The sequence below is a fragment of the Pungitius pungitius genome, unplaced genomic scaffold (assembly GCF_949316345.1).
Source record: "Pungitius pungitius unplaced genomic scaffold, fPunPun2.1 scaffold_46, whole genome shotgun sequence".
In the NCBI taxonomy this organism is placed as follows: Eukaryota; Metazoa; Chordata; class Actinopteri; order Perciformes; family Gasterosteidae; genus Pungitius; species Pungitius pungitius.
Genome location: NW_026909835.1, coordinates 1 through 27,577, shown reverse-complemented (window position 1 = coordinate 27,577; position 27,577 = coordinate 1). Strand labels below are relative to the sequence as shown.

The 27,577-nt window shown below is 42.9% G+C and overlaps 55 non-coding genes across 55 annotated transcripts; all 55 read right to left on the bottom strand.

Moving 5' to 3' along the window:
* Window positions 1–370: 370 nt before the first annotated feature.
* LOC134112511 (5S ribosomal RNA) lies at window positions 371–489 on the bottom strand. Its single transcript, XR_009945843.1, has one exon. It is a non-coding gene; the product is annotated as a 5S ribosomal RNA (ribosomal RNA).
* Window positions 490–828: 339 nt separating this feature from the next.
* LOC134112510 (5S ribosomal RNA) lies at window positions 829–947 on the bottom strand. Its single transcript, XR_009945842.1, has one exon. It is a non-coding gene; the product is annotated as a 5S ribosomal RNA (ribosomal RNA).
* A 397-nt stretch (window positions 948–1,344) lies between these two features.
* On the bottom strand, window positions 1,345–1,463 carry LOC134112415 (5S ribosomal RNA). Its single transcript, XR_009945751.1, has one exon. It is a non-coding gene; the product is annotated as a 5S ribosomal RNA (ribosomal RNA).
* Window positions 1,464–1,859: 396 nt separating this feature from the next.
* Window positions 1,860–1,978, bottom strand: LOC134112475 (5S ribosomal RNA). The gene has a single exon (XR_009945811.1). It is a non-coding gene; the product is annotated as a 5S ribosomal RNA (ribosomal RNA).
* Window positions 1,979–2,374: 396 nt separating this feature from the next.
* Window positions 2,375–2,493, bottom strand: LOC134112508 (5S ribosomal RNA). Its single transcript, XR_009945840.1, has one exon. It is a non-coding gene; the product is annotated as a 5S ribosomal RNA (ribosomal RNA).
* Window positions 2,494–2,888: 395 nt separating this feature from the next.
* LOC134112474 (5S ribosomal RNA) lies at window positions 2,889–3,007 on the bottom strand. The gene has a single exon (XR_009945810.1). It is a non-coding gene; the product is annotated as a 5S ribosomal RNA (ribosomal RNA).
* Window positions 3,008–3,403: 396 nt separating this feature from the next.
* On the bottom strand, window positions 3,404–3,522 carry LOC134112505 (5S ribosomal RNA). Its single transcript, XR_009945839.1, has one exon. It is a non-coding gene; the product is annotated as a 5S ribosomal RNA (ribosomal RNA).
* Window positions 3,523–3,861: 339 nt separating this feature from the next.
* Window positions 3,862–3,980, bottom strand: LOC134112494 (5S ribosomal RNA). Its single transcript, XR_009945830.1, has one exon. It is a non-coding gene; the product is annotated as a 5S ribosomal RNA (ribosomal RNA).
* Window positions 3,981–4,377: 397 nt separating this feature from the next.
* On the bottom strand, window positions 4,378–4,496 carry LOC134112414 (5S ribosomal RNA). The gene has a single exon (XR_009945750.1). It is a non-coding gene; the product is annotated as a 5S ribosomal RNA (ribosomal RNA).
* Window positions 4,497–4,892: 396 nt separating this feature from the next.
* LOC134112483 (5S ribosomal RNA) lies at window positions 4,893–5,011 on the bottom strand. Its single transcript, XR_009945819.1, has one exon. It is a non-coding gene; the product is annotated as a 5S ribosomal RNA (ribosomal RNA).
* A 396-nt stretch (window positions 5,012–5,407) lies between these two features.
* LOC134112472 (5S ribosomal RNA) lies at window positions 5,408–5,526 on the bottom strand. Its single transcript, XR_009945808.1, has one exon. It is a non-coding gene; the product is annotated as a 5S ribosomal RNA (ribosomal RNA).
* A 339-nt stretch (window positions 5,527–5,865) lies between these two features.
* LOC134112461 (5S ribosomal RNA) lies at window positions 5,866–5,984 on the bottom strand. Its single transcript, XR_009945797.1, has one exon. It is a non-coding gene; the product is annotated as a 5S ribosomal RNA (ribosomal RNA).
* A 396-nt stretch (window positions 5,985–6,380) lies between these two features.
* Window positions 6,381–6,499, bottom strand: LOC134112450 (5S ribosomal RNA). The gene has a single exon (XR_009945786.1). It is a non-coding gene; the product is annotated as a 5S ribosomal RNA (ribosomal RNA).
* Window positions 6,500–6,838: 339 nt separating this feature from the next.
* On the bottom strand, window positions 6,839–6,957 carry LOC134112434 (5S ribosomal RNA). Its single transcript, XR_009945770.1, has one exon. It is a non-coding gene; the product is annotated as a 5S ribosomal RNA (ribosomal RNA).
* Window positions 6,958–7,353: 396 nt separating this feature from the next.
* On the bottom strand, window positions 7,354–7,472 carry LOC134112439 (5S ribosomal RNA). Its single transcript, XR_009945775.1, has one exon. It is a non-coding gene; the product is annotated as a 5S ribosomal RNA (ribosomal RNA).
* Window positions 7,473–7,868: 396 nt separating this feature from the next.
* On the bottom strand, window positions 7,869–7,987 carry LOC134112473 (5S ribosomal RNA). The gene has a single exon (XR_009945809.1). It is a non-coding gene; the product is annotated as a 5S ribosomal RNA (ribosomal RNA).
* A 396-nt stretch (window positions 7,988–8,383) lies between these two features.
* Window positions 8,384–8,502, bottom strand: LOC134112428 (5S ribosomal RNA). Its single transcript, XR_009945764.1, has one exon. It is a non-coding gene; the product is annotated as a 5S ribosomal RNA (ribosomal RNA).
* A 396-nt stretch (window positions 8,503–8,898) lies between these two features.
* LOC134112417 (5S ribosomal RNA) lies at window positions 8,899–9,017 on the bottom strand. Its single transcript, XR_009945753.1, has one exon. It is a non-coding gene; the product is annotated as a 5S ribosomal RNA (ribosomal RNA).
* A 339-nt stretch (window positions 9,018–9,356) lies between these two features.
* On the bottom strand, window positions 9,357–9,475 carry LOC134112405 (5S ribosomal RNA). The gene has a single exon (XR_009945741.1). It is a non-coding gene; the product is annotated as a 5S ribosomal RNA (ribosomal RNA).
* Window positions 9,476–9,871: 396 nt separating this feature from the next.
* LOC134112394 (5S ribosomal RNA) lies at window positions 9,872–9,990 on the bottom strand. Its single transcript, XR_009945730.1, has one exon. It is a non-coding gene; the product is annotated as a 5S ribosomal RNA (ribosomal RNA).
* Window positions 9,991–10,329: 339 nt separating this feature from the next.
* Window positions 10,330–10,448, bottom strand: LOC134112433 (5S ribosomal RNA). Its single transcript, XR_009945769.1, has one exon. It is a non-coding gene; the product is annotated as a 5S ribosomal RNA (ribosomal RNA).
* Window positions 10,449–10,844: 396 nt separating this feature from the next.
* On the bottom strand, window positions 10,845–10,963 carry LOC134112383 (5S ribosomal RNA). Its single transcript, XR_009945719.1, has one exon. It is a non-coding gene; the product is annotated as a 5S ribosomal RNA (ribosomal RNA).
* A 396-nt stretch (window positions 10,964–11,359) lies between these two features.
* LOC134112471 (5S ribosomal RNA) lies at window positions 11,360–11,478 on the bottom strand. Its single transcript, XR_009945807.1, has one exon. It is a non-coding gene; the product is annotated as a 5S ribosomal RNA (ribosomal RNA).
* Window positions 11,479–11,874: 396 nt separating this feature from the next.
* LOC134112372 (5S ribosomal RNA) lies at window positions 11,875–11,993 on the bottom strand. The gene has a single exon (XR_009945708.1). It is a non-coding gene; the product is annotated as a 5S ribosomal RNA (ribosomal RNA).
* Window positions 11,994–12,332: 339 nt separating this feature from the next.
* Window positions 12,333–12,451, bottom strand: LOC134112361 (5S ribosomal RNA). The gene has a single exon (XR_009945697.1). It is a non-coding gene; the product is annotated as a 5S ribosomal RNA (ribosomal RNA).
* A 397-nt stretch (window positions 12,452–12,848) lies between these two features.
* Window positions 12,849–12,967, bottom strand: LOC134112413 (5S ribosomal RNA). Its single transcript, XR_009945749.1, has one exon. It is a non-coding gene; the product is annotated as a 5S ribosomal RNA (ribosomal RNA).
* Window positions 12,968–13,363: 396 nt separating this feature from the next.
* Window positions 13,364–13,482, bottom strand: LOC134112470 (5S ribosomal RNA). The gene has a single exon (XR_009945806.1). It is a non-coding gene; the product is annotated as a 5S ribosomal RNA (ribosomal RNA).
* Window positions 13,483–13,878: 396 nt separating this feature from the next.
* On the bottom strand, window positions 13,879–13,997 carry LOC134112469 (5S ribosomal RNA). Its single transcript, XR_009945805.1, has one exon. It is a non-coding gene; the product is annotated as a 5S ribosomal RNA (ribosomal RNA).
* Window positions 13,998–14,393: 396 nt separating this feature from the next.
* On the bottom strand, window positions 14,394–14,512 carry LOC134112350 (5S ribosomal RNA). Its single transcript, XR_009945686.1, has one exon. It is a non-coding gene; the product is annotated as a 5S ribosomal RNA (ribosomal RNA).
* Window positions 14,513–14,851: 339 nt separating this feature from the next.
* Window positions 14,852–14,970, bottom strand: LOC134112339 (5S ribosomal RNA). Its single transcript, XR_009945675.1, has one exon. It is a non-coding gene; the product is annotated as a 5S ribosomal RNA (ribosomal RNA).
* A 397-nt stretch (window positions 14,971–15,367) lies between these two features.
* Window positions 15,368–15,486, bottom strand: LOC134112412 (5S ribosomal RNA). The gene has a single exon (XR_009945748.1). It is a non-coding gene; the product is annotated as a 5S ribosomal RNA (ribosomal RNA).
* Window positions 15,487–15,882: 396 nt separating this feature from the next.
* LOC134112328 (5S ribosomal RNA) lies at window positions 15,883–16,001 on the bottom strand. The gene has a single exon (XR_009945664.1). It is a non-coding gene; the product is annotated as a 5S ribosomal RNA (ribosomal RNA).
* A 396-nt stretch (window positions 16,002–16,397) lies between these two features.
* Window positions 16,398–16,516, bottom strand: LOC134112317 (5S ribosomal RNA). Its single transcript, XR_009945653.1, has one exon. It is a non-coding gene; the product is annotated as a 5S ribosomal RNA (ribosomal RNA).
* Window positions 16,517–16,855: 339 nt separating this feature from the next.
* Window positions 16,856–16,974, bottom strand: LOC134112305 (5S ribosomal RNA). The gene has a single exon (XR_009945642.1). It is a non-coding gene; the product is annotated as a 5S ribosomal RNA (ribosomal RNA).
* Window positions 16,975–17,370: 396 nt separating this feature from the next.
* LOC134112293 (5S ribosomal RNA) lies at window positions 17,371–17,489 on the bottom strand. Its single transcript, XR_009945630.1, has one exon. It is a non-coding gene; the product is annotated as a 5S ribosomal RNA (ribosomal RNA).
* A 339-nt stretch (window positions 17,490–17,828) lies between these two features.
* Window positions 17,829–17,947, bottom strand: LOC134112432 (5S ribosomal RNA). The gene has a single exon (XR_009945768.1). It is a non-coding gene; the product is annotated as a 5S ribosomal RNA (ribosomal RNA).
* Window positions 17,948–18,286: 339 nt separating this feature from the next.
* Window positions 18,287–18,405, bottom strand: LOC134112430 (5S ribosomal RNA). Its single transcript, XR_009945766.1, has one exon. It is a non-coding gene; the product is annotated as a 5S ribosomal RNA (ribosomal RNA).
* A 339-nt stretch (window positions 18,406–18,744) lies between these two features.
* On the bottom strand, window positions 18,745–18,863 carry LOC134112410 (5S ribosomal RNA). The gene has a single exon (XR_009945746.1). It is a non-coding gene; the product is annotated as a 5S ribosomal RNA (ribosomal RNA).
* Window positions 18,864–19,260: 397 nt separating this feature from the next.
* On the bottom strand, window positions 19,261–19,379 carry LOC134112282 (5S ribosomal RNA). The gene has a single exon (XR_009945619.1). It is a non-coding gene; the product is annotated as a 5S ribosomal RNA (ribosomal RNA).
* Window positions 19,380–19,718: 339 nt separating this feature from the next.
* LOC134112458 (5S ribosomal RNA) lies at window positions 19,719–19,837 on the bottom strand. Its single transcript, XR_009945794.1, has one exon. It is a non-coding gene; the product is annotated as a 5S ribosomal RNA (ribosomal RNA).
* Window positions 19,838–20,234: 397 nt separating this feature from the next.
* Window positions 20,235–20,353, bottom strand: LOC134112271 (5S ribosomal RNA). Its single transcript, XR_009945608.1, has one exon. It is a non-coding gene; the product is annotated as a 5S ribosomal RNA (ribosomal RNA).
* A 396-nt stretch (window positions 20,354–20,749) lies between these two features.
* On the bottom strand, window positions 20,750–20,868 carry LOC134112260 (5S ribosomal RNA). The gene has a single exon (XR_009945597.1). It is a non-coding gene; the product is annotated as a 5S ribosomal RNA (ribosomal RNA).
* A 395-nt stretch (window positions 20,869–21,263) lies between these two features.
* On the bottom strand, window positions 21,264–21,382 carry LOC134112248 (5S ribosomal RNA). Its single transcript, XR_009945586.1, has one exon. It is a non-coding gene; the product is annotated as a 5S ribosomal RNA (ribosomal RNA).
* Window positions 21,383–21,721: 339 nt separating this feature from the next.
* Window positions 21,722–21,840, bottom strand: LOC134112237 (5S ribosomal RNA). The gene has a single exon (XR_009945575.1). It is a non-coding gene; the product is annotated as a 5S ribosomal RNA (ribosomal RNA).
* Window positions 21,841–22,236: 396 nt separating this feature from the next.
* On the bottom strand, window positions 22,237–22,355 carry LOC134112226 (5S ribosomal RNA). The gene has a single exon (XR_009945564.1). It is a non-coding gene; the product is annotated as a 5S ribosomal RNA (ribosomal RNA).
* Window positions 22,356–22,694: 339 nt separating this feature from the next.
* On the bottom strand, window positions 22,695–22,813 carry LOC134112443 (5S ribosomal RNA). The gene has a single exon (XR_009945779.1). It is a non-coding gene; the product is annotated as a 5S ribosomal RNA (ribosomal RNA).
* A 396-nt stretch (window positions 22,814–23,209) lies between these two features.
* LOC134112214 (5S ribosomal RNA) lies at window positions 23,210–23,328 on the bottom strand. Its single transcript, XR_009945553.1, has one exon. It is a non-coding gene; the product is annotated as a 5S ribosomal RNA (ribosomal RNA).
* A 339-nt stretch (window positions 23,329–23,667) lies between these two features.
* LOC134112203 (5S ribosomal RNA) lies at window positions 23,668–23,786 on the bottom strand. The gene has a single exon (XR_009945542.1). It is a non-coding gene; the product is annotated as a 5S ribosomal RNA (ribosomal RNA).
* A 396-nt stretch (window positions 23,787–24,182) lies between these two features.
* On the bottom strand, window positions 24,183–24,301 carry LOC134112192 (5S ribosomal RNA). The gene has a single exon (XR_009945531.1). It is a non-coding gene; the product is annotated as a 5S ribosomal RNA (ribosomal RNA).
* Window positions 24,302–24,640: 339 nt separating this feature from the next.
* Window positions 24,641–24,759, bottom strand: LOC134112520 (5S ribosomal RNA). Its single transcript, XR_009945852.1, has one exon. It is a non-coding gene; the product is annotated as a 5S ribosomal RNA (ribosomal RNA).
* A 396-nt stretch (window positions 24,760–25,155) lies between these two features.
* LOC134112509 (5S ribosomal RNA) lies at window positions 25,156–25,274 on the bottom strand. Its single transcript, XR_009945841.1, has one exon. It is a non-coding gene; the product is annotated as a 5S ribosomal RNA (ribosomal RNA).
* Window positions 25,275–25,613: 339 nt separating this feature from the next.
* LOC134112406 (5S ribosomal RNA) lies at window positions 25,614–25,732 on the bottom strand. Its single transcript, XR_009945742.1, has one exon. It is a non-coding gene; the product is annotated as a 5S ribosomal RNA (ribosomal RNA).
* Window positions 25,733–26,127: 395 nt separating this feature from the next.
* LOC134112411 (5S ribosomal RNA) lies at window positions 26,128–26,246 on the bottom strand. Its single transcript, XR_009945747.1, has one exon. It is a non-coding gene; the product is annotated as a 5S ribosomal RNA (ribosomal RNA).
* Window positions 26,247–26,583: 337 nt separating this feature from the next.
* On the bottom strand, window positions 26,584–26,702 carry LOC134112489 (5S ribosomal RNA). The gene has a single exon (XR_009945825.1). It is a non-coding gene; the product is annotated as a 5S ribosomal RNA (ribosomal RNA).
* Window positions 26,703–27,098: 396 nt separating this feature from the next.
* LOC134112299 (5S ribosomal RNA) lies at window positions 27,099–27,217 on the bottom strand. Its single transcript, XR_009945636.1, has one exon. It is a non-coding gene; the product is annotated as a 5S ribosomal RNA (ribosomal RNA).
* Window positions 27,218–27,577: the final 360 nt, after the last annotated feature.

The window sequence follows — 27,577 nt, the reverse complement described above, 5'->3', positions numbered from 1 at the left end:
TAAAACGTGTCAAAGATAATCAGAAGAGTTTCTTTTTCTAAAATTGAAGCAGTTCTTAGGATTGGCAAGAGAGGTTCCTAAAACCTGAAGGTAACTTTACTTTTCTTCACTGGCAATTCTAACATGTTGGGTTAGCACCTGTATTTCAACGGCTAAATTACAAACAAAAGTAGGCCAATTGTTAAATGTTGATCAACACTAATTTAGCAACCATGAAACGGAATCAATTTTGATGATATTGTCTAAGTTCCTTATATATCCAACGTTAAAACAACACTAAACATGCATCTCTTCGACAATGTGATATACTTTTTGTAATTTGTAGGTGTACAATCTGCGGCGCTCGGCGGCTTTCAGAGAGAAGTGAAAAAGCTTACGGCACCTGGGATTCCCAGGCGGTCTTCCATCCAGGTACTAACCAGGCCCTGCTCTGCTTAGCTTCCGAGATCAGACGAGATCGGGCGGAACCAGAGAGGTATGGCCGTAAGCTGCTTTTTATCTTTTTCCTAATCCTTTATAATGCGTCAAAAAATTATGTCACGCCTGCCGTTGGCATCTTTGTGTGGGTTAAATAAGGGTATGCAAAGAAGGCTGTGACATCCTATGCCGAAAATTGGATGGACTAGAGAAGACCCGCCCAGGAGTCCCAGCCAATCGGTGGATGGCCATTGCAGTCCCCGCCACCTCAAATGGCCTGACGATGGTATGGACGTAAGCCACCTTTCATCTTCTTCCTATTGCATCTCTTCTACAATGTGAAATACTTTTTACAATTGTGTAGGTGTACAATCTGCGGCGCTGGGCGGCTTTCGGAGAGAGAAGTGAAAAAGCTTACGGCACCTGGGATTCCCAGGCGGTCTTCCATCCAGGTACTAACCAGGCCCTGCTCTGCTTAGCTTCCGAGATCAGACGAGATCGGGCGGAACCAGAGAGGTATGGCCGTAAGCTGCTTTAATATCTTTTTCCTAATCCTTTAGAACGTGTCAAAGATAATCAGAAAAGTTTCTTTTTCTAAAATTGAAGCAGTTCTTAGGATTGGCAAGAGAGGTTCCTAAAACCTGAAGGTAACTTTACTTTTCTTCACTGGCAATTCTAACATGTTGGGTTAGCACCTGTATTTCAACGGCTAAATTACAAACAAAAGTATGCCAATTGTTAAATGTTGATCAACACTAATTTAGCAACCATGAAACGGAATCAATTTTGATGATATTGTCTAAGTTCCTTATATATCCAACGTTAAAACAACACTAAACATGCATCTCTTCGACAATGTGATATACTTTTTGTAATTTGTAGGTGTACAATCTGCGGCGCTCGGCGGCTTTCAGAGAAAAGTGAAAAAGCTTACGGCACCTGGGATTCCCAGGCGGTCTTCCATCCAGGTACTAACCAGGCCCTGCTCTGCTTAGCTTCCGAGATCAGATGAGATCGGGCGGAACCAGAGAGGTATGGTCGTAAGCTGCTTTTTATCTTTTTCCTAATCCTTTAAAACGTGTCAAAGATAATCAGAAGAGTTTCTTTTTCTAAAATTGAAGCAGTTCTTAGGATTGGCAAGAGAGGTTCCTAAAACCTGAAGGTAACTTTACTTTTCTTCACTGGCAATTCTAACATGTTGGGTTAGCACCTGTATTTCAACGGCTAAATTACAAACAACAGTAGGCCAATTGTTAAATGTTGATCAACACTAATTTAGCAACCATGAAACGGAATCAATTTTGATGATATTGTCTAAGTTCCTTAAATATCCAACGTTAAAACAACACTAAACATGCATCTCTTCGACAATGTGATATACTTTTTGTAATTTGTAGGTGTACAATCTGCGGCGCTCGGCGGCTTTCAGAGAGAAGTGAAAAAGCTTACGGCACCTGGGATTCCCAGGCGGTCTTCCATCCAGGTACTAACCAGGCCCTGCTCTGCTTAGCTTCCGAGATCAGACGAAATCGGGCGGAACCAGAGAGGTATGGCCGTACGCTGCTTTTTATCTTTTTCCTAATCCTTTAAAACGTGTCAAAGATAATCAGAAGAGTTTCTTTTTCTAAAATTGAAGCAGTTCTTAGGATTGGCAAGAGAGGTTCCTAAAACCTGAAGGTAACTTTACTTTTCTTCACTGGCAATTCTAACATGTTGGGTTAGCACCTGTATTTCAACGGCTAAATTACAAACAAAAGTAGGCCAATTGTTAAATGTTGATCAACACTAATTTAGCAACCATGAAACGGAATCAATTTTGATGATATTGTCTAAGTTCCTTATATATCCAACGTTAAAACAACACTAAACATGCATCTCTTCGACAATGTGATATACTTTTTGTAATTTGTAGGTGTACAATCTGCGGCGCTCGGCGGCTTTCAGAGAGAAGTGAAAAAGCTTACGGCACCTGGGATTCCCAGGCGGTCTTCCATCCAGGTACTAACCAGGCCCTGCTCTGCTTAGCTTCCGAGATCAGACGAGATCGGGCGGAACCAGAGAGGTATGGCCGTAAGCTGCTTTTTATCTTTTTCCTAATCCTTTAGAACGTGTCAAAGATAATCAGAAGAGTTTCTTTTTCTAAAATTGAAGCAGTTCTTAGGATTGGCAAGAGAGGTTCCTAAAACCTGAAGGTAACTTTACTTTTCTTCACTGGCAATTCTAACATGTTGGGTTAGCACCTGTATTTCAACGGCTAAATTACAAACAAAAGTAGGCCAATTGTTAAATGTTGATCAACACTAATTTAGCAACCATGAAACGGAATCAATTTTGATGATATTGTCTAAGTTCCTTATATATCCAACGTTAAAACAACACTAAACATGCATCTCTTCGACAATGTGATATACTTTTTGTAATTTGTAGGTGTACAATCTGCGGCGCTCGGCGGCTTTCAGAGAGAAGTGAAAAGCTTACGGCACCTGGGATTCCCAGGCGGTCTTCCATCCAGGTACTAACCAGGCCCTGCTCTGCTTAGCTTCCGAGATCAGACGAAATCGGGCGGAACCAGAGAGGTATGGCCGTACGCTGCTTTTTATCTTTTTCCTAATCCTTTAAAACGTGTCAAAGATAATCAGAAGAGTTTCTTTTTCTAAAATTGAAGCAGTTCTTAGGATTGGCAAGAGAGGTTCCTAAAACCTGAAGGTAACTTTACTTTTCTTCACTGGCAATTCTAACATGTTGGGTTAGCACCTGTATTTCAACGGCTAAATTACAAACAAAAGTAGGCCAATTGTTAAATGTTGATCAACACTAATTTAGCAACCATGAAACGGAATCAAGTTTGATGATATTGTCTAAGTTCCTTATATATCCAACGTTAAAACAACACTAAACATGCATCTCTTCGACAATGTGATATACTTTTTGTAATTTGTAGGTGTACAATCTGCGGCGCTCGGCGGCTTTCAGAGAGAAGTGAAAAAGCTTACGGCACCTGGGATTCCCAGGCGGTCTTCCATCCAGGTACTAACCAGGCCCTGCTCTGCTTAGCTTCCGAGATCAGACGAGATCGGGCGGAACCAGAGAGGTATGGCCGTAAGCTGCTTTTTATCTTTTTCCTAATCCTTTATAATGCGTCAAAAAATTATGTCACGCCTGCCGTTGGCATCTTTGTGTGGGTTAAATAAGGGTATGCAAAGAAGGCTGTGACATCCTATGCCGAAAATTGGATGGACTAGAGAAGACCCGCCCAGGAGTCCCAGCCAATCGGTGGATGGCCATTGCAGTCCCCGCCACCTCAAATGGCCTGACGATGGTATGGACTTAAGCCACCTTTCATCTTCTTCCTATTGCATCTCTTCTACAATGTGAAATACTTTTTACAATTGTGTAGGTGTACAATCTGCGGCGCTGGGCGGCTTTCGGAGAGAGAAGTGAAAAAGCTTACGGCACCTGGGATTCCCAGGCGGTCTTCCATCCAGGTACTAACCAGGCCCTGCTCTGCTTAGCTTCCGAGATCAGACGAGATCGGGCGGAACCAGAGAGGTATGGCCGTAAGCTGCTTTAATATCTTTTTCCTAATCCTTTAGAACGTGTCAAAGATAATCAGAAAAGTTTCTTTTTCTAAAATTGAAGCAGTTCTTAGGATTGGCAAGAGAGGTTCCTAAAACCTGAAGGTAACTTTACTTTTCTTCACTGGCAATTCTAACATGTTGGGTTAGCACCTGTATTTCAACGGCTAAATTACAAACAAAAGTATGCCAATTGTTAAATGTTGATCAACACTAATTTAGCAACCATGAAACGGAATCAATTTTGATGATATTGTCTAAGTTCCTTATATATCCAACGTTAAAACAACACTAAACATGCATCTCTTCGACAATGTGATATACTTTTTGTAATTTGTAGGTGTACAATCTGCGGCGCTCGGCGGCTTTCAGAGAGAAGTGAAAAAGCTTACGGCACCTGGGATTCCCAGGCGGTCTTCCATCCAGGTACTAACCAGGCCCTGCTCTGCTTAGCTTCCGAGATCAGATGAGATCGGGCGGAACCAGAGAGGTATGGTCGTAAGCTGCTTTTTATCTTTTTCCTAATCCTTTAAAACGTGTCAAAGATAATCAAAAGAGTTTCTTTTTCTAAAATTGAAGCAGTTCTTAGGATTGGCAAGAGAGGTTCCTAAAACCTGAAGGTAACTTTACTTTTCTTCACTGGCAATTCTAACATGTTGGGTTAGCACCTGTATTTCAACGGCTAAATTACAAACAAAAGTAGGCCAATTGTTAAATGTTGATCAACACTAATTTAGCAACCATGAAACGGAATCAATTTTGATGATATTGTCTAAGTTCCTTATATATCCAACGTTAAAACAACACTAAACATGCATCTCTTCGACAATGTGATATACTTTTTGTAATTTGTAGGTGTACAATCTGCGGCGCTCGGCGGCTTTCAGAGAGAAGTGAAAAAGCTTACGGCACCTGGGATTCCCAGGCGGTCTTCCATCCAGGTACTAACCAGGCCCTGCTCTGCTTAGCTTCCGAGATCAGACGAGATCGGGCGGAACCAGAGAGGTATGGCCGTAAGCTGCTTTTTATCTTTTTCCTAATCCTTTAGAACGTGTCAAAGATAATCAGAAGAGTTTCTTTTTCTAAAATTGAAGCAGTTCTTAGGATTGGCAAGAGAGGTTCCTAAAACCTGAAGGTAACTTTACTTTTCTTCACTGGCAATTCTAACATGTTGGGTTAGCACCTGTATTTCAACGGCTAAATTACAAACAAAAGTAGGCCAATTGTTAAATGTTGATCAACACTAATTTAGCAACCATGAAACGGAATCAATTTTGATGATATTGTCTAAGTTCCTTATATATCCAACGTTAAAACAACACTAAACATGCATCTCTTCGACAATGTGATATACTTTTTGTAATTTGTAGGTGTACAATCTGCGGCGCTCGGCGGCTTTCAGAGAGAAGTGAAAAAGCTTACGGCACCTGGGATTCCCAGGCGGTCTTCCATCCAGGTACTAACCAGGCCCTGCTCTGCTTAGCTTCCGAGATCAGACGAGATCGGGCGGAACCAGAGAGGTATGGCCGTAAGCTGCTTTTTATCTTTTTCCTAATCCTTTATAATGCGTCAAAAAATTATGTCACGCCTGCCGTTGGCATCTTTGTGTGGGTTAAATAAGGGTATGCAAAGAAGGCTGTGATATCCTATGCCGAAAATTGGATGGACTAGAGAAGACCCGCCCAGGAGTCCCAGCCAATCGGTGGATGGCCATTGCAGTCCCCGCCACCTCAAATGGCCTGACGATGGTATGGACGTAAGCCACCTTTCATCTTCTTCCTATTGCATCTCTTCTACAATGTGAAATACTTTTTACAATTGTGTAGGTGTACAATCTGCGGCGCTGGGCGGCTTTCGGAGAGAGAAGTGAAAAAGCTTACGGCACCTGGGATTCCCAGGCGGTCTTCCATCCAGGTACTAACCAGGCCCTGCTCTGCTTAGCTTCCGAGATCAGACGAGATCGGGCGGAACCAGAGAGGTATGGCCGTAAGCTGCTTTTTATCTTTTTCCTAATCCTTTAAAACGTGTCAAAGATAATCAGAAGAGTTTCTTTTTCTAAAATTGAAGCAGTTCTTAGGATTGGCAAGAGAGGTTCCTAAAACCTGAAGGTAACTTTACTTTTCTTCACTGGCAATTCTAACATGTTGGGTTAGCACCTGTATTTCAACGGCTAAATTACAAACAAAAGTAGGCCAATTGTTAAATGTTGATCAACACTAATTTAGCAACCATGAAACGGAATCAATTTTGATGATATTGTCTAAGTTCCTTATATATCCAACGTTAAAACAACACTAAACATGCATCTCTTCGACAATGTGATATACTTTTTGTAATTTGTAGGTGTACAATCTGCGGCGCTCGGCGGCTTTCAGAGAGAAGTGAAAAAGCTTACGGCACCTGGGATTCCCAGGCGGTCTTCCATCCAGGTACTAACCAGGCCCTGCTCTGCTTAGCTTCCGAGATCAGACGAGATCGGGCGGAACCAGAGAGGTATGGCCGTAAGCTGCTTTTTATCTTTTTCCTAATCCTTTATAATGCGTCAAAAAATTATGTCACGCCTGCCGTTGGCATCTTTGTGTGGGTTAAATAAGGGTATGCAAAGAAGGCTGTGACATCCTATGCCGAAAATTGGATGGACTAGAGAAGACCCGCCCAGGAGTCCCAGCCAATCGGTGGATGGCCATTGCAGTCCCCGCCACCTCAAATGGCCTGACGATGGTATGGACGTAAGCCACCTTTCATCTTCTTCCTATTGCATCTCTTCTACAATGTGAAATACTTTTTACAATTGTGTAGGTGTACAATCTGCGGCGCTGGGCGGCTTTCGGAGAGAGAAGTGAAAAAGCTTACGGCACCTGGGATTCCCAGGCGGTCTTCCATCCAGGTACTAACCAGGCCCTGCTCTGCTTAGCTTCCGAGATCAGACGAGATCGGGCGGAACCAGAGAGGTATGGCCGTACGCTGCTTTTTATCTTTTTCCTAATCCTTTAAAACGTGTCAAAGATAATCAGAAGAGTTTCTTTTTCTAAAATTGAAGCAGTTCTTAGGATTGGCAAGAGAGGTTCCTAAAACCTGAAGGTAACTTTACTTTTCTTCACTGGCAATTCTAACATGTTGGGTTAGCACCTGTATTTCAACGGCTAAATTACAAACAAAAGTAGGCCAATTGTTAAATGTTGATCAACACTAATTTAGCAACCATGAAACGGAATCAATTTTGATGATATTGTCTAAGTTCCTTATATATCCAACGTTAAAACAACACTAAACATGCATCTCTTCGACAATGTGATATACTTTTTGTAATTTGTAGGTGTACAATCTGCGGCGCTCGGCGGCTTTCAGAGAGAAGTGAAAAAGCTTACGGCACCTGGGATTCCCAGGCGGTCTTCCATCCAGGTACTAACCAGGCCCTGCTCTGCTTAGCTTCCGAGATCAGACGAGATCGGGCGGAACCAGAGAGGTATGGCCGTAAGCTGCTTTTTATCTTTTTCCTAATCCTTTAGAACGTGTCAAAGATAATCAGAAGAGTTTCTTTTTCTAAAATTGAAGCAGTTCTTAGGATTGGCAAGAGAGGTTCCTAAAACCTGAAGGTAACTTTACTTTTCTTCACTGGCAATTCTAACATGTTGGGTTAGCACCTGTATTTCAACGGCTAAATTACAAACAAAAGTAGGCCAATTGTTAAATGTTGATCAACACTAATTTAGCAACCATGAAACGGAATCAATTTTGATGATATTGTCTAAGTTCCTTATATATCCAACGTTAAAACAACACTAAACATGCATCTCTTCGACAATGTGATATACTTTTTGTAATTTGTAGGTGTACAATCTGCGGCGCTCGGCGGCTTTCAGAGAGAAGTGAAAAAGCTTACGGCACCTGGGATTCCCAGGCGGTCTTCCATCCAGGTACTAACCAGGCCCTGCTCTGCTTAGCTTCCGAGATCAGACGAAATCGGGCGGAACCAGAGAGGTATGGCCGTACGCTGCTTTTTATCTTTTTCCTAATCCTTTAAAACGTGTCAAAGATAATCAGAAGAGTTTCTTTTTCTAAAATTGAAGCAGTTCTTAGGATTGGCAAGAGAGGTTCCTAAAACCTGAAGGTAACTTTACTTTTCTTCACTGGCAATTCTAACATGTTGGGTTAGCACCTGTATTTCAACGGCTAAATTACAAACAAAAGTAGGCCAATTGTTAAATGTTGATCAACACTAATTTAGCAACCATGAAACGGAATCAATTTTGATGATATTGTCTAAGTTCCTTATATATCCAACGTTAAAACAACACTAAACATGCATCTCTTCGACAATGTGATATACTTTTTGTAATTTGTAGGTGTACAATCTGCGGCGCTCGGCGGCTTTCAGAGAGAAGTGAAAAAGCTTACGGCACCTGGGATTCCCAGGCGGTCTTCCATCCAGGTACTAACCAGGCCCTGCTCTGCTTAGCTTCCGAGATCAGACGAGATCGGGCGGAACCAGAGAGGTATGGCCGTAAGCTGCTTTTTATCTTTTTCCTAATCCTTTAGAACGTGTCAAAGATAATCAGAAGAGTTTCTTTTTCTAAAATTGAAGCAGTTCTTAGGATTGGCAAGAGAGGTTCCTAAAACCTGAAGGTAACTTTACTTTTCTTCACTGGCAATTCTAACATGTTGGGTTAGCACCTGTATTTCAACGGCTAAATTACAAACAAAAGTAGGCCAATTGTTAAATGTTGATCAACACTAATTTAGCAACCATGAAACGGAATCAATTTTGATGATATTGTCTAAGTTCCTTATATATCCAACGTTAAAACAACACTAAACATGCATCTCTTCGACAATGTGATATACTTTTTGTAATTTGTAGGTGTACAATCTGCGGCGCTCGGCGGCTTTCAGAGAGAAGTGAAAAAGCTTACGGCACCTGGGATTCCCAGGCGGTCTTCCATCCAGGTACTAACCAGGCCCTGCTCTGCTTAGCTTCCGAGATCAGACGAGATCGGGCGGAACCAGAGAGGTATGGCCGTAAGCTGCTTTTTATCTTTTTCCTAATCCTTTATAATGCGTCAAAAAATTATGTCACGCCTGCCGTTGGCATCTTTGTGTGGGTTAAATAAGGGTATGCAAAGAAGGCTGTGATATCCTATGCCGAAAATTGGATGGACTAGAGAAGACCCGCCCAGGAGTCCCAGCCAATCGGTGGATGGCCATTGCAGTCCCCGCCACCTCAAATGGCCTGACGATGGTATGGACGTAAGCCACCTTTCATCTTCTTCCTATTGCATCTCTTCTACAATGTGAAATACTTTTTACAATTGTGTAGGTGTACAATCTGCGGCGCTGGGCGGCTTTCGGAGAGAGAAGTGAAAAAGCTTACGGCACCTGGGATTCCCAGGCGGTCTTCCATCCAGGTACTAACCAGGCCCTGCTCTGCTTAGCTTCCGAGATCAGACGAGATCGGGCGGAACCAGAGAGGTATGGCCGTAAGCTGCTTTTTATCTTTTTCCTAATCCTTTAAAACGTGTCAAAGATAATCAGAAGAGTTTCTTTTTCTAAAATTGAAGCAGTTCTTAGGATTGGCAAGAGAGGTTCCTAAAACCTGAAGGTAACTTTACTTTTCTTCACTGGCAATTCTAACATGTTGGGTTAGCACCTGTATTTCAACGGCTAAATTACAAACAAAAGTAGGCCAATTGTTAAATGTTGATCAACACTAATTTAGCAACCATGAAACGGAATCAATTTTGATGATATTGTCTAAGTTCCTTATATATCCAACGTTAAAACAACACTAAACATGCATCTCTTCGACAATGTGATATACTTTTTGTAATTTGTAGGTGTACAATCTGCGGCGCTCGGCGGCTTTCAGAGAGAAGTGAAAAAGCTTACGGCACCTGGGATTCCCAGGCGGTCTTCCATCCAGGTACTAACCAGGCCCTGCTCTGCTTAGCTTCCGAGATCAGACGAGATCGGGCGGAACCAGAGAGGTATGGCCGTAAGCTGCTTTTTATCTTTTTCCTAATCCTTTATAATGCGTCAAAAAATTATGTCACGCCTGCCGTTGGCATCTTTGTGTGGGTTAAATAAGGGTATGCAAAGAAGGCTGTGACATCCTATGCCGAAAATTGGATGGACTAGAGAAGACCCGCCCAGGAGTCCCAGCCAATCGGTGGATGGCCATTGCAGTCCCCGCCACCTCAAATGGCCTGACGATGGTATGGACGTAAGCCACCTTTCATCTTCTTCCTATTGCATCTCTTCTACAATGTGAAATACTTTTTACAATTGTGTAGGTGTACAATCTGCGGCGCTGGGCGGCTTTCGGAGAGAGAAGTGAAAAAGCTTACGGCACCTGGGATTCCCAGGCGGTCTTCCATCCAGGTACTAACCAGGCCCTGCTCTGCTTAGCTTCCGAGATCAGACGAGATCGGGCGGAACCAGAGAGGTATGGCCGTACGCTGCTTTTTATCTTTTTCCTAATCCTTTAAAACGTGTCAAAGATAATCAGAAGAGTTTCTTTTTCTAAAATTGAAGCAGTTCTTAGGATTGGCAAGAGAGGTTCCTAAAACCTGAAGGTAACTTTACTTTTCTTCACTGGCAATTCTAACATGTTGGGTTAGCACCTGTATTTCAACGGCTAAATTACAAACAAAAGTAGGCCAATTGTTAAATGTTGATCAACACTAATTTAGCAACCATGAAACGGAATCAATTTTGATGATATTGTCTAAGTTCCTTATATATCCAACGTTAAAACAACACTAAACATGCATCTCTTCGACAATGTGATATACTTTTTGTAATTTGTAGGTGTACAATCTGCGGCGCTCGGCGGCTTTCAGAGAGAAGTGAAAAAGCTTACGGCACCTGGGATTCCCAGGCGGTCTTCCATCCAGGTACTAACCAGGCCCTGCTCTGCTTAGCTTCCGAGATCAGACGAGATCGGGCGGAACCAGAGAGGTATGGCCGTAAGCTGCTTTTTATCTTTTTCCTAATCCTTTAGAACGTGTCAAAGATAATCAGAAGAGTTTCTTTTTCTAAAATTGAAGCAGTTCTTAGGATTGGCAAGAGAGGTTCCTAAAACCTGAAGGTAACTTTACTTTTCTTCACTGGCAATTCTAACATGTTGGGTTAGCACCTGTATTTCAACGGCTAAATTACAAACAAAAGTAGGCCAATTGTTAAATGTTGATCAACACTAATTTAGCAACCATGAAACGGAATCAATTTTGATGATATTGTCTAAGTTCCTTATATATCCAACGTTAAAACAACACTAAACATGCATCTCTTCGACAATGTGATATACTTTTTGTAATTTGTAGGTGTACAATCTGCGGCGCTCGGCGGCTTTCAGAGAGAAGTGAAAAAGCTTACGGCACCTGGGATTCCCAGGCGGTCTTCCATCCAGGTACTAACCAGGCCCTGCTCTGCTTAGCTTCCGAGATCAGACGAAATCGGGCGGAACCAGAGAGGTATGGCCGTACGCTGCTTTTTATCTTTTTCCTAATCCTTTAAAACGTGTCAAAGATAATCAGAAGAGTTTCTTTTTCTAAAATTGAAGCAGTTCTTAGGATTGGCAAGAGAGGTTCCTAAAACCTGAAGGTAACTTTACTTTTCTTCACTGGCAATTCTAACATGTTGGGTTAGCACCTGTATTTCAACGGCTAAATTACAAACAAAAGTAGGCCAATTGTTAAATGTTGATCAACACTAATTTAGCAACCATGAAACGGAATCAAGTTTGATGATATTGTCTAAGTTCCTTATATATCCAACGTTAAAACAACACTAAACATGCATCTCTTCGACAATGTGATATACTTTTTGTAATTTGTAGGTGTACAATCTGCGGCGCTCGGCGGCTTTCAGAGAGAAGTGAAAAAGCTTACGGCACCTGGGATTCCCAGGCGGTCTTCCATCCAGGTACTAACCAGGCCCTGCTCTGCTTAGCTTCCGAGATCAGACGAGATCGGGCGGAACCAGAGAGGTATGGCCGTAAGCTGCTTTTTATCTTTTTCCTAATCCTTTATAATGCGTCAAAAAATTATGTCACGCCTGCCGTTGGCATCTTTGTGTGGGTTAAATAAGGGTATGCAAAGAAGGCTGTGACATCCTATGCCGAAAATTGGATGGACTAGAGAAGACCCGCCCAGGAGTCCCAGCCAATCGGTGGATGGCCATTGCAGTCCCCGCCACCTCAAATGGCCTGACGATGGTATGGACTTAAGCCACCTTTCATCTTCTTCCTATTGCATCTCTTCTACAATGTGAAATACTTTTTACAATTGTGTAGGTGTACAATCTGCGGCGCTGGGCGGCTTTCGGAGAGAGAAGTGAAAAAGCTTACGGCACCTGGGATTCCCAGGCGGTCTTCCATCCAGGTACTAACCAGGCCCTGCTCTGCTTAGCTTCCGAGATCAGACGAGATCGGGCGGAACCAGAGAGGTATGGCCGTAAGCTGCTTTAATATCTTTTTCCTAATCCTTTAGAACGTGTCAAAGATAATCAGAAAAGTTTCTTTTTCTAAAATTGAAGCAGTTCTTAGGATTGGCAAGAGAGGTTCCTAAAACCTGAAGGTAACTTTACTTTTCTTCACTGGCAATTCTAACATGTTGGGTTAGCACCTGTATTTCAACGGCTAAATTACAAACAAAAGTATGCCAATTGTTAAATGTTGATCAACACTAATTTAGCAACCATGAAACGGAATCAATTTTGATGATATTGTCTAAGTTCCTTATATATCCAACGTTAAAACAACACTAAACATGCATCTCTTCGACAATGTGATATACTTTTTGTAATTTGTAGGTGTACAATCTGCGGCGCTCGGCGGCTTTCAGAGAGAAGTGAAAAAGCTTACGGCACCTGGGATTCCCAGGCGGTCTTCCATCCAGGTACTAACCAGGCCCTGCTCTGCTTAGCTTCCGAGATCAGATGAGATCGGGCGGAACCAGAGAGGTATGGTCGTAAGCTGCTTTTTATCTTTTTCCTAATCCTTTAAAACGTGTCAAAGATAATCAGAAGAGTTTCTTTTTCTAAAATTGAAGCAGTTCTTAGGATTGGCAAGAGAGGTTCCTAAAACCTGAAGGTAACTTTACTTTTCTTCACTGGCAATTCTAACATGTTGGGTTAGCACCTGTATTTCAACGGCTAAATTACAAACAAAAGTAGGCCAATTGTTAAATGTTGATCAACACTAATTTAGCAACCATGAAACGGAATCAATTTTGATGATATTGTCTAAGTTCCTTATATATCCAACGTTAAAACAACACTAATTATGCATCTCTTCGACAATGTGATATACTTTTTGTAATTTGTAGGTGTACAATCTGCGGCGCTCGGCGGCTTTCAGAGAGAAGTGAAAAAGCTTACGGCACCTGGGATTCCCAGGCGGTCTTCCATCCAGGTACTAACCAGGCCCTGCTCTGCTTAGCTTCCGAGATCAGACGAAATCGGGCGGAACCAGAGAGGTATGGCCGTACGCTGCTTTTTATCTTTTTCCTAATCCTTTAGAACGTGTCAAAGATAATCAGAAGAGTTTCTTTTTCTAAAATTGAAGCAGTTCTTAGGATTGGCAAGAGAGGTTCCTAAAACCTGAAGGTAACTTTACTTTTCTTCACTGGCAATTCTAACATGTTGGGTTAGCACCTGTATTTCAACGGCTAAATTACAAACAAAAGTAGGCCAATTGTTAAATGTTGATCAACACTAATTTAGCAACCATGAAACGGAATCAATTTTGATGATATTGTCTAAGTTCCTTATATATCCAACGTTAAAACAACACTAAACATGCATCTCTTCGACAATGTGATATACTTTTTGTAATTTGTAGGTGTACAATCTGCGGCGCTCGGCGGCTTTCAGAGAGAAGTGAAAAAGCTTACGGCACCTGGGATTCCCAGGCGGTCTTCCATCCAGGTACTAACCAGGCCCTGCTCTGCTTAGCTTCCGAGATCAGACGAAATCGGGCGGAACCAGAGAGGTATGGCCGTACGCTGCTTTTTATCTTTTTCCTAATCCTTTAAAACGTGTCAAAGATAATCAGAAGAGTTTCTTTTTCTAAAATTGAAGCAGTTCTTAGGATTGGCAAGAGAGGTTCCTAAAACCTGAAGGTAACTTTACTTTTCTTCACTGGCAATTCTAACATGTTGGGTTAGCACCTGTATTTCAACGGCTAAATTACAAACAAAAGTAGGCCAATTGTTAAATGTTGATCAACACTAATTTAGCAACCATGAAACGGAATCAAGTTTGATGATATTGTCTAAGTTCCTTATATATCCAACGTTAAAACAACACTAAACATGCATCTCTTCGACAATGTGATATACTTTTTGTAATTTGTAGGTGTACAATCTGCGGCGCTCGGCGGCTTTCAGAGAGAAGTGAAAAAGCTTACGGCACCTGGGATTCCCAGGCGGTCTTCCATCCAGGTACTAACCAGGCCCTGCTCTGCTTAGCTTCCGAGATCAGACGAGATCGGGCGGAACCAGAGAGGTATGGCCGTAAGCTGCTTTTTATCTTTTTCCTAATCCTTTATAATGCGTCAAAAAATTATGTCACGCCTGCCGTTGGCATCTTTGTGTGGGTTAAATAAGGGTATGCAAAGAAGGCTGTGACATCCTATGCCGAAAATTGGATGGACTAGAGAAGACCCGCCCAGGAGTCCCAGCCAATCGGTGGATGGCCATTGCAGTCCCCGCCACCTCAAATGGCCTGACGATGGTATGGACTTAAGCCACCTTTCATCTTCTTCCTATTGCATCTCTTCTACAATGTGAAATACTTTTTACAATTGTGTAGGTGTACAATCTGCGGCGCTGGGCGGCTTTCGGAGAGAGAAGTGAAAAAGCTTACGGCACCTGGGATTCCCAGGCGGTCTTCCATCCAGGTACTAACCAGGCCCTGCTCTGCTTAGCTTCCGAGATCAGACGAGATCGGGCGGAACCAGAGAGGTATGGCCGTAAGCTGCTTTAATATCTTTTTCCTAATCCTTTAGAACGTGTCAAAGATAATCAGAAAAGTTTCTTTTTCTAAAATTGAAGCAGTTCTTAGGATTGGCAAGAGAGGTTCCTAAAACCTGAAGGTAACTTTACTTTTCTTCACTGGCAATTCTAACATGTTGGGTTAGCACCTGTATTTCAACGGCTAAATTACAAACAAAAGTATGCCAATTGTTAAATGTTGATCAACACTAATTTAGCAACCATGAAACGGAATCAATTTTGATGATATTGTCTAAGTTCCTTATATATCCAACGTTAAAACAACACTAAACATGCATCTCTTCGACAATGTGATATACTTTTTGTAATTTGTAGGTGTACAATCTGCGGCGCTCGGCGGCTTTCAGAGAGAAGTGAAAAAGCTTACGGCACCTGGGATTCCCAGGCGGTCTTCCATCCAGGTACTAACCAGGCCCTGCTCTGCTTAGCTTCCGAGATCAGATGAGATCGGGCGGAACCAGAGAGGTATGGTCGTAAGCTGCTTTTTATCTTTTTCCTAATCCTTTAAAACGTGTCAAAGATAATCAGAAGAGTTTCTTTTTCTAAAATTGAAGCAGTTCTTAGGATTGGCAAGAGAGGTTCCTAAAACCTGAAGGTAACTTTACTTTTCTTCACTGGCAATTCTAACATGTTGGGTTAGCACCTGTATTTCAACGGCTAAATTACAAACAAAAGTAGGCCAATTGTTAAATGTTGATCAACACTAATTTAGCAACCATGAAACGGAATCAATTTTGATGATATTGTCTAAGTTCCTTATATATCCAACGTTAAAACAACACTAAACATGCATCTCTTCGACAATGTGATATACTTTTTGTAATTTGTAGGTGTACAATCTGCGGCGCTCGGCGGCTTTCAGAGAGAAGTGAAAAAGCTTACGGCACCTGGGATTCCCAGGCGGTCTTCCATCCAGGTACTAACCAGGCCCTGCTCTGCTTAGCTTCCGAGATCAGACGAGATCGGGCGGAACCAGAGAGGTATGGCCGTAAGCTGCTTTTTATCTTTTTCCTAATCCTTTAGAACGTGTCAAAGATAATCAGAAGAGTTTCTTTTTCTAAAATTGAAGCAGTTCTTAGGATTGGCAAGAGAGGTTCCTAAAACCTGAAGGTAACTTTACTTTTCTTCACTGGCAATTCTAACATGTTGGGTTAGCACCTGTATTTCAACGGCTAAATTACAAACAAAAGTAGGCCAATTGTTAAATGTTGATCAACACTAATTTAGCAACCATGAAACGGAATCAATTTTGATGATATTGTCTAAGTTCCTTATATATCCAACGTTAAAACAACACTAAACATGCATCTCTTCGACAATGTGATATACTTTTTGTAATTTGTAGGTGTACAATCTGCGGCGCTCGGCGGCTTTCAGAGAGAAGTGAAAAAGCTTACGGCACCTGGGATTCCCAGGCGGTCTTCCATCCAGGTACTAACCAGGCCCTGCTCTGCTTAGCTTCCGAGATCAGACGAGATCGGGCGGAACCAGAGAGGTATGGCCGTAAGCTGCTTTTTATCTTTTTCCTAATCCTTTATAATGCGTCAAAAAATTATGTCACGCCTGCCGTTGGCATCTTTGTGTGGGTTAAATAAGGGTATGCAAAGAAGGCTGTGATATCCTATGCCGAAAATTGGATGGACTAGAGAAGACCCGCCCAGGAGTCCCAGCCAATCGGTGGATGGCCATTGCAGTCCCCGCCACCTCAAATGGCCTGACGATGGTATGGACGTAAGCCACCTTTCATCTTCTTCCTATTGCATCTCTTCTACAATGTGAAATACTTTTTACAATTGTGTAGGTGTACAATCTGCGGCGCTGGGCGGCTTTCGGAGAGAGAAGTGAAAAAGCTTACGGCACCTGGGATTCCCAGGCGGTCTTCCATCCAGGTACTAACCAGGCCCTGCTCTGCTTAGCTTCCGAGATCAGACGAGATCGGGCGGAACCAGAGAGGTATGGCCGTAAGCTGCTTTTTATCTTTTTCCTAATCCTTTAAAACGTGTCAAAGATAATCAGAAGAGTTTCTTTTTCTAAAATTGAAGCAGTTCTTAGGATTGGCAAGAGAGGTTCCTAAAACCTGAAGGTAACTTTACTTTTCTTCACTGGCAATTCTAACATGTTGGGTTAGCACCTGTATTTCAACGGCTAAATTACAAACAAAAGTAGGCCAATTGTTAAATGTTGATCAACACTAATTTAGCAACCATGAAACGGAATCAATTTTGATGATATTGTCTAAGTTCCTTATATATCCAACGTTAAAACAACACTAAACATGCATCTCTTCGACAATGTGATATACTTTTTGTAATTTGTAGGTGTACAATCTGCGGCGCTCGGCGGCTTTCAGAGAGAAGTGAAAAAGCTTACGGCACCTGGGATTCCCAGGCGGTCTTCCATCCAGGTACTAACCAGGCCCTGCTCTGCTTAGCTTCCGAGATCAGACGAGATCGGGCGGAACCAGAGAGGTATGGCCGTAAGCTGCTTTTTATCTTTTTCCTAATCCTTTATAATGCGTCAAAAAATTATGTCACGCCTGCCGTTGGCATCTTTGTGTGGGTTAAATAAGGGTATGCAAAGAAGGCTGTGACATCCTATGCCGAAAATTGGATGGACTAGAGAAGACCCGCCCAGGAGTCCCAGCCAATCGGTGGATGGCCATTGCAGTCCCCGCCACCTCAAATGGCCTGACGATGGTATGGACGTAAGCCACCTTTCATCTTCTTCCTATTGCATCTCTTCTACAATTTGAAATACTTTTTACAATTGTGTAGGTGTACAATCTGCGGCGCTGGGCGGCTTTCAGAGAGAGAAGTGAAAAAGCTTACGGCACCTGGGATTCCCAGGCGGTCTTCCATCCAGGTACTAACCAGGCCCTGCTCTGCTTAGCTTCCGAGATCAGACGAGATCGGGCGGAACCAGAGAGGTATGGTCGTAAGCTGCTTTTTATCTTTTTCCTAATCCTTTATAATGCGTCAAAAAATTATGTCACGCCTGCCGTTGGCATCTTTGTGTGGGTTAAATAAGGGTATGCAAAGAAGGCTGTGACATCCTATGCCGAAAATTGGATGGACTAGAGAAGACCCGCCCAGGAGTCCCAGCCAATCGGTGGATGGCCATTGCAGTCCCCGCCACCTCAAATGGCCTGACGATGGTATGGACGTAAGCCACCTTTCATCTTCTTCCTATTGCATCTCTTCTACAATGTGAAATACTTTTTACAATTGTGTAGGTGTACAATCTGCGGCGCTGGGCGGCTTTCGGAGAGAGAAGTGAAAAAGCTTACGGCACCTGGGATTCCCAGGCGGTCTTCCATCCAGGTACTAACCAGGCCCTGCTCTGCTTAGCTTCCGAGATCAGACGAGATCGGGCGGAACCAGAGAGGTATGGCCGTATGCTGCTTTTTATCTTTTTCCTAATCCTTTATAATGCGTCAAAAAATTATGTCACGCCTGCCGTTGGCATCTTTGTGTGGGTTAAATAAGGGTATGCAAAGAAGGCTGTGACATCCTATACCGAAAATTGGATGGACTAGAGAAGACCCGCCCAGGAGTCCCAGCCAATCGGTGGATGGCCATTGCAGTCCCCGCCACCTCAAATGGCCTGACGATGGTATGGACGTAAGCCACCTTTCATCTTCTTCCTATTGCATCTCTTCTACAATGTGAAATACTTTTTACAATTGTGTAGGTGTACAATCTGCGGCGCTGGGCGGCTTTCGGAGAGAGAAGTGAAAAAGCTTACGGCACCTGGGATTCCCAGGCGGTCTTCCATCCAGGTACTAACCAGGCCCTGCTCTGCTTAGCTTCCGAGATCAGACGAGATCGGGCGGAACCAGAAAGGTATGGCCGTAAGCTGCTTTAATATCTTTTTCCTAATCCTTTAGAACGTGTCAAAGATAATCAGAAGAGTTTCTTTTTCTAAAATTGAAGCAGTTCTTAGGATTGGCAAGAGAGGTTCCTAAAACCTGAAGGTAACTTTACTTTTCTTCACTGGCAATTCTAACATGTTGGGTTAGCACCTGTATTTCAACGGCTAAATTACAAACAAAAGTAGGCCAATTGTTAAATGTTGATCAACACTAATTTAGCAACCATGAAACGGAATCAAGTTTGATGATATTGTCTAAGTTCCTTATATATCCAACGTTAAAACAACACTAAACATGCATCTCTTCGACAATGTGATATACTTTTTGTAATTTGTAGGTGTACAATCTGCGGCGCTCGGCGGCTTTCAGAGAGAAGTGAAAAAGCTTACGGCACCTGGGATTCCCAGGCGGTCTTCCATCCAGGTACTAACCAGGCCCTGCTCTGCTTAGCTTCCGAGATCAGACGAGATCGGGCGGAACCAGAGAGGTATGGCCGTAAGCTGCTTTTTATCTTTTTCCTAATCCTTTATAATGCGTCAAAAAATTATGTCACGCCTGCCGTTGGCATCTTTGTGTGGGTTAAATAAGGGTATGCAAAGAAGGCTGTGACATCCTATGCCGAAAATTGGATGGACTAGAGAAGACCCGCCCAGGAGTCCCAGCCAATCGGTGGATGGCCATTGCAGTCCCCGCCACCTCAAATGGCCTGACGATGGTATGGACGTAAGCCACCTTTCATCTTCTTCCTATTGCATCTCTTCTACAATGTGAAATACTTTTTACAATTGTGTAGGTGTACAATCTGCGGCGCTGGGCGGCTTTCGGAGAGAGAAGTGAAAAAGCTTACGGCACCTGGGATTCCCAGGCGGTCTTCCATCCAGGTACTAACCAGGCCCTGATCTGCTTAGCTTCCGAGATCAGACGAGATCGGGCGGAACCAGAGAGGTATGGCCGTAAGCTGCTTTAATATCTTTTTCCTAATCCTTTAGAACGTGTCAAAGATAATCAGAAAAGTTTCTTTTTCTAAAATTGAAGCAGTTCTTAGGATTGGCAAGAGAGGTTCCTAAAACCTGAAGGTAACTTTACTTTTCTTCACTGGCAATTCTAACATGTTGGGTTAGCACCTGTATTTCAACGGCTAAATTACAAACAAAAGTATGCCAATTGTTAAATGTTGATCAACACTAATTTAGCAACCATGAAACGGAATCAATTTTGATGATATTGTCTAAGTTCCTTATATATCCAACGTTAAAACAACACTAAACATGCATCTCTTCGACAATGTGATGTACTTTTTGTAATTTGTAGGTGTACAATCTGCGGCGCTCGGCAGCTTTCAGAGAGAAGTGAAAAAGCTTACGGCACCTGGGATTCCCAGGCGGTCTTCCATCCAGGTACTAACCAGGCCCTGCTCTGCTTAGCTTCCGAGATCAGACGAGATCGGGCGGAACCAGAGAGGTATGGCCGTAAGCTGCTTTTTATCTTTTTCCTAATCCTTTAAAACGTGTCAAAGATAATCAGAAGAGTTTCTTTTTCTAAAATTGAAGCAGTTCTTAGGATTGGCAAGAGAGGTTCCTAAAACCTGAAGGTAACTTTACTTTTCTTCACTGGCAATTCTAACATGTTGGGTTAGCACCTGTATTTCAACGGCTAAATTACAAACAAAAGTAGGCCAATTGTTAAATGTTGATCAACACTAATTTAGCAACCATGAAACGGAATCAATTTTGATGATATTGTCTAAGTTCCTTATATATCCAACGTTAAAACAACACTAAACATGCATCTCTTCGACAATGTGATATACTTTTTGTAATTTGTAGGTGTACAATCTGCGGCGCTCGGCGGCTTTCAGAGAGAAGTGAAAAAGCTTACGGCACCTGGGATTCCCAGGCGGTCTTCCATCCAGGTACTAACCAGGCCCTGCTCTGCTTAGCTTCCGAGATCAGACGAGATCGGGCGGAACCAGAGAGGTATGGCCGTAAGCTGCTTTTTATCTTTTTCCTAATCCTTTAGAACGTGTCAAAGATAATCAGAAGAGTTTCTTTTTCTAAAATTGAAGCAGTTCTTAGGATTGGCAAGAGAGGTTCCTAAAACCTGAAGGTAACTTTACTTTTCTTCACTGGCAATTCTAACATGTTGGGTTAGCACCTGTATTTCAACGGCTAAATTACAAACAAAAGTATGCCAATTGTTAAATGTTGATCAACACTAATTTAGCAACCATCAAACGGAATCAATTTTGATGATATTGTCTAAGTTCCTTATATATCCAACGTTAAAACAACACTAAACATGCATCTCTTCGACAATGTGATGTACTTTTTGTAATTTGTAGGTGTACAATCTGCGGCGCTCGGCAGCTTTCAGAGAGAAGTGAAAAGCTTACGGCACCTGGGATTCCCAGGCGGTCTTCCATCCAGGTACTAACCAGGCCCTGCTCTGCTTAGCTTCCGAGATCAGACGAGATCGGGCGGAACCAGAGAGGTATGGCCGTAAGCTGCTTTTTATCTTTTTCCTAATCCTTTATAATGCGTCAAAAAATTATGTCACGCCTGCCGTTGGCATCTTTGTGTGGGTTAAATAAGGGTATGCAAAGAAGGCTGTGACATCCTATGCCGAAAATTGGATGGACTAGAGAAGACCCGCCCAGGAGTCCCAGCCAATCGGTGGATGGCCATTGCAGTCCCCGCCACCTCAAATGGCCTGACGATGGTATGGACGTAAGCCACCTTTCATCTTCTTCCTATTGCATCTCTTCTACAATGTGAAATACTTTTTACAATTGTGTAGGTGTACAATCTGCGGCGCTGGGCGGCTTTCAGAGATAGAAGTGAAAAAGCTTACGGCACCTGGGATTCCCAGGCGGTCTTCCATCCAGGTACTAACCAGGCCCTGCTCTGCTTAGCTTCCGAGATCAGACGAGATCGGGCGGAACCAGAGAGGTATGGCCGTAAGCTGCTTTTTATCTTTTTCCTAATCCTTTAGAACGTGTCAAAGATAATCAGAAGAGTTTCTTTTTCTAAAATTGAAGCAGTTCTTAGGATTGGCAAGAGAGGTTCCTAAAACCTGAAGGTAACTTTACTTTTCTTCACTGGCAATTCTAACATGTTGGGTTAGCACCTGTATTTCAACGGCTAAATTACAAACAAAAGTAGGCCAATTGTTAAATGTTGATCAACACTAATTTAGCAACCATGAAACGGAATCAATTTTGATGATATTGTCTAAGTTCCTTATATATCCAACGTTAAAACAACACTAAACATGCATCTCTTCGACAATGTGATATACTTTTTGTAATTTGTAGGTGTACAATCTGCGGCGCTCGGCGGCTTTCAGAGAGAAGTGAAAAAGCTTACGGCACCTGGGATTCCCAGGCGGTCTTCCATCCAGGTACTAACCAGGCCCTGCTCTGCTTAGCTTCCGAGATCAGACGAGATCGGGCGGAACCAGAGAGGTATGGCCGTAAGCTGCTTTTTATCTTTTTCCTAATCCTTTATAATGCGTCAAAAAATTATGTCACGCCTGCCGTTGGCATCTTTGTGTGGGTTAAATAAGGGTATGCAAAGAAGGCTGTGATATCCTATGCCGAAAATTGGATGGACTAGAGAAGACCCGCCCAGGAGTCCCAGCCAATCGGTGGATGGCCATTGCAGTCCCCGCCACCTCAAATGGCCTGACGATGGTATGGACGTAAGCCACCTTTCATCTTCTTCCTATTGCATCTCTTCTACAATGTGAAATACTTTTTACAATTGTGTAGGTGTACAATCTGCGGCGCTGGGCGGCTTTCGGAGAGAGAAGTGAAAAAGCTTACGGCACCTGGGATTCCCAGGCGGTCTTCCATCCAGGTACTAACCAGGCCCTGCTCTGCTTAGCTTCCGAGATCAGACGAGATCGGGCGGAACCAGAGAGGTATGGCCGTAAGGTGCTTTTGATCTTTTTCCTAATCCTTTAAAACGTGTCAAAGATAATCAGAAGAGTTTCTTTTTCTAAAATTGAAGCAGTTCTTAGGATTGGCAAGAGAGGTTCCTAAAACCTGAAGGTAACTTTACTTTTCTTCACTGGCAATTCTAACATGTTGGGTTAGCACCTGTATTTCAACGGCTAAATTACAAACAAAAGTAGGCCAATTGTTAAATGTTGATCAACACTAATTTAGCAACCATGAAACGGAATCAATTTTGATGATATTGTCTAAGTTCCTTATATATCCAACGTTAAAACAACACTAAACATGCATCTCTTCGACAATGTGATATACTTTTTGTAATTTGTAGGTGTACAATCTGCGGCGCTCGGCGGCTTTCAGAGAGAAGTGAAAAAGCTTACGGCACCTGGGATTCCCAGGCGGTCTTCCATCCAGGTACTAACCAGGCCCTGCTCTGCTTAGCTTCCGAGATCAGACGAGATCGGGCGGAACCAGAGAGGTATGGCCGTAAGCTGCTTTTTATCTTTTTCCTAATCCTTTATAATGCGTCAAAAAATTATGTCACGCCTGCCGTTGGCATCTTTGTGTGGGTTAAATAAGGGTATGCAAAGCAGGCTGTGACATCCTATGCCGAAAATTGGATGGACTAGAGAAGACCCGCCCAGGAGTCCCAGCCAATCGGTGGATGGCCATTGCAGTCCCCGCCACCTCAAATGGCTTGACGATGGTATGGACGTAAGCCACCTTTCATCTTCTTCCTATTGCATCTCTTCTACAATGTGAAATACTTTTTACAATTGTGTAGGTGTACAATCTGCGGCGCTGGGCGGCTTTCGGAGAGAGAAGTGAAAAAGCTTACGGCACCTGGGATTCCCAGGCGGTCTTCCATCCAGGTACTAACCAGGCCCTGCTCTGCTTAGCTTCCGAGATCAGACGAGATCGGGCGGAACCAGAGAGGTATGGCCGTAAGCTGCTTTTGATCTTTTTCCTAATCCTTTAAAACGTGTCAAAGATAATCAGAAGAGTTTCTTTTTCTAAAATTGAAGCAGTTCTTAGGATTGGCAAGAGAGGTTCCTAAAACCTGAAGGTAACTTTACTTTTCTTCACTGGCAATTCTAACATGTTGGGTTAGCACCTGTATTTCAACGGCTAAATTACAAACAAAAGTAGGCCAATTGTTAAATGTTGATCAACACTAATTTAGCAACCATGAAACGGAATCAATTTTGATGATATTGTCTAAGTTCCTTATATATCCAACGTTAAAACAACACTAAACATGCATCTCTTCGACAATGTGATATACTTTTTGTAATTTGTAGGTGTACAATCTGCGGCGCTCGGCGGCTTTCAGAGAGAAGTGAAAAAGCTTACGGCACCTGGGATTCCCAGGCGGTCTTCCATCCAGGTACTAACCAGGCCCTGCTCTGCTTAGCTTCCGAGATCAGACGAGATCGGGCGGAACCAGAGAGGTATGGCCGTAAGCTGCTTTTTATCTTTTTCCTAATCCTTTATAATGCGTCAAAAAATTATGTCACGCCTGCCGTTGGCATCTTTGTGTGGGTTAAATAAGGGTATGCAAAGAAGGCTGTGATATCCTATGCCGAAAATTGGATGGACTAGAGAAGACCCGCCCAGGAGTCCCAGCCAATCGGTGGATGGCCATTGCAGTCCCCGCCACCTCAAATGGCCTGACGATGGTATGGACGTAAGCCACCTTTCATCTTCTTCCTATTGCATCTCTTCTACAATGTGAAATACTTTTTACAATTGTGTAGGTGTACAATCTGCGGCGCTGGGCGGCTTTCGGAGAGAGAAGTGAAAAAGCTTACGGCACCTGGGATTCCCAGGCGGTCTTCCATCCAGGTACTAACCAGGCCCTGCTCTGCTTAGCTTCCGAGATCAGACGAGATCGGGCGGAACCAGAGAGGTATGGCCGTAAGCTGCTTTTGATCTTTTTCCTAATCCTTTAAAACGTGTCAAAGATAATCAGAAGAGTTTCTTTTTCTAAAATTGAAGCAGTTCTTAGGATTGGCAAGAGAGGTTCCTAAAACCTGAAGGTAACTTTACTTTTCTTCACTGGCAATTCTAACATGTTGGGTTAGCACCTGTATTTCAACGGCTAAATTACAAACAAAAGTAGGCCAATTGTTAAATGTTGATCAACACTAATTTAGCAACCATGAAACGGAATCAATTTTGATGATATTGTCTAAGTTCCTTATATATCCAACGTTAAAACAACACTAAACATGCATCTCTTCGACAATGTGATATACTTTTTGTAATTTGTAGGTGTACAATCTGCGGCGCTCGGCGGCTTTCAGAGAGAAGTGAAAAAGCTTACGGCACCTGGGATTCCCAGGCGGTCTTCCATCCAGGTACTAACCAGGCCCTGCTCTGCTTAGCTTCCGAGATCAGACGAGATCGGGCGGAACCAGAGAGGTATGGCCGTAAGCTGCTTTTTATCTTTTTCCTAATCCTTTATAATGCGTCAAAAAATTATGTCACGCCTGCCGTTGGCATCTTTGTGTGGGTTAAATAAGGGTATGCAAAGCAGGCTGTGACATCCTATGCCGAAAATTGGATGGACTAGAGAAGACCCGCCCAGGAGTCCCAGCCAATCGGTGGATGGCCATTGCAGTCCCCGCCACCTCAAATGGCTTGACGATGGTATGGACGTAAGCCACCTTTCATCTTCTTCCTATTGCATCTCTTCTACAATGTGAAATACTTTTTACAATTGTGTAGGTGTACAATCTGCGGCGCTGGGCGGCTTTCGGAGAGAGAAGTGAAAAAGCTTACGGCACCTGGGATTCCCAGGCGGTCTTCCATCAAGGTACTAACCAGGCCCTGCTCTGCTTAGCTTCCGAGATCAGACGAGATCGGGCGGAACCAGAGAGGTATGGCCGTAAGCTGCTTTTGATCTTTTTCCTAATCCTTTAAAACGTGTCAAAGATAATCAGAAGAGTTTCTTTTTCTAAAATTGAAGCAGTTCTTAGGATTGGCAAGAGAGGTTCCTAAAACCTGAAGGTAACTTTACTTTTCTTCACTGGCAATTCTAACATGTTGGGTTAGCACCTGTATTTCAACGGCTAAATTACAAACAAAAGTAGGCCAATTGTTAAATGTTGATCAACACTAATTTAGAACCATGAAACGGAATCAATTTTGATGATATTGTCTAAGTTCCTTATATATCCAACGTTAAAACAACACTAAACATGCATCTCTTCGACAATGTGATATACTTTTTGTAATTTGTAGGTGTACAATCTGCGGCGCTCGGCGGCTTTCAGAGAGAAGTGAAAAAGCTTACGGCACCTGGGATTCCCAGGCGGTCTTCCATCCAGGTACTAACCAGGCCCTGCTCTGCTTAGCTTCCGAGATCAGACGAGATCGGGCGGAACCAGAGAGGTATGGCCGTAAGCTGCTTTTTATCTTTTTCCTAATCCTTTATAATGCGTCAAAAAATTATGTCACGCCTGCCGTTGGCATCTTTGTGTGGGTTAAATAAGGGTATGCAAAGCAGGCTGTGACATCCTATGCCGAAAATTGGATGGACTAGAGAAGACCCGCCCAGGAGTCCCAGCCAATCGGTGGATGGCCATTGCAGTCCCCGCCACCTCAAATGGCCTGACGATGGTATGGACGTAAGCCACCTTTCATCTTCTTCCTATTGCATCTCTTCTACAATGTGAAATACTTTTTACAATTGTGTAGGTGTACAATCTGCGGCGCTGGGCGGCTTTCAGAGAGAAGTGAAAAAGCTTACGGCACCTGGGATTCCCAGGCGGTCTTCCATCCAGGTACTAACCAGGCCCTGCTCTGCTTAGCTTCCGAGATCAGACGAAATCGGGCGGAACTAGAGAGGTATGGCCGTACGCTGCTTTTTATCTTTTTCCTAATCCTTTAAAACGTGTCAAAGATAATCAGAAGAGTTTCTTTTTCTAAAATTGAAGCAGTTCTTAGGATTGGCAAGAGAGGTTCCTAAAACCTGAAGGTAACTTTACTTTTCTTCACTGGCAATTCTAACATGTTGGGTTAGCACCTGTATTTCAACGGCTAAATTACAAACAAAAGTATGCCAATTGTTAAATGTTGATCAACACTAATTTAGCAACCATGAAACGGAATCAATTTTGATGATATTGTCTAAGTTCCTTATATATCCAACGTTAAAACAACACTAAACATGCATCTCTTCGACAATGTGATGTACTTTTTGTAATTTGTAGGTGTACAATCTGCGGCGCTCGGCGGCTTTCAGAGAGAAGTGAAAAAGCTTACGGCACCTGGGATTCCCAGGCGGTCTTCCATCCAGGTACTAACCAGGCCCTGCTCTGCTTAGCTTCCGAGATCAGACGAGATCGGGCGGAACCAGAGAGGTATGGCCGTAAGCTGCTTTTTATCTTTTTCCTAATCCTTTAAAACGTGTCAAAGATAATCAGAAGAGTTTCTTTTTCTAAAATTGAAGCAGTTCTTAGGATTGGCAAGAGAGGTTCCTAAAACCTGAAAGGTAACTTTACTTTTCTTCACTGGCAATTCTAACATGTTGGGTTAGCACCTGTATTTCAACGGCTAAATTACAAACAAAAGTATGCCAATTGTTAAATGTTGATCAACACTAATTTAGCAACCATGAAACGGAATCAATTTTGATGATATTGTCTAAGTTCCTTATATATCCAACGTTAAAACAACACTAAACATGCATCTCTTCGACAACGTGATATACTTTTTGTAATTTGTAGGTGTACAA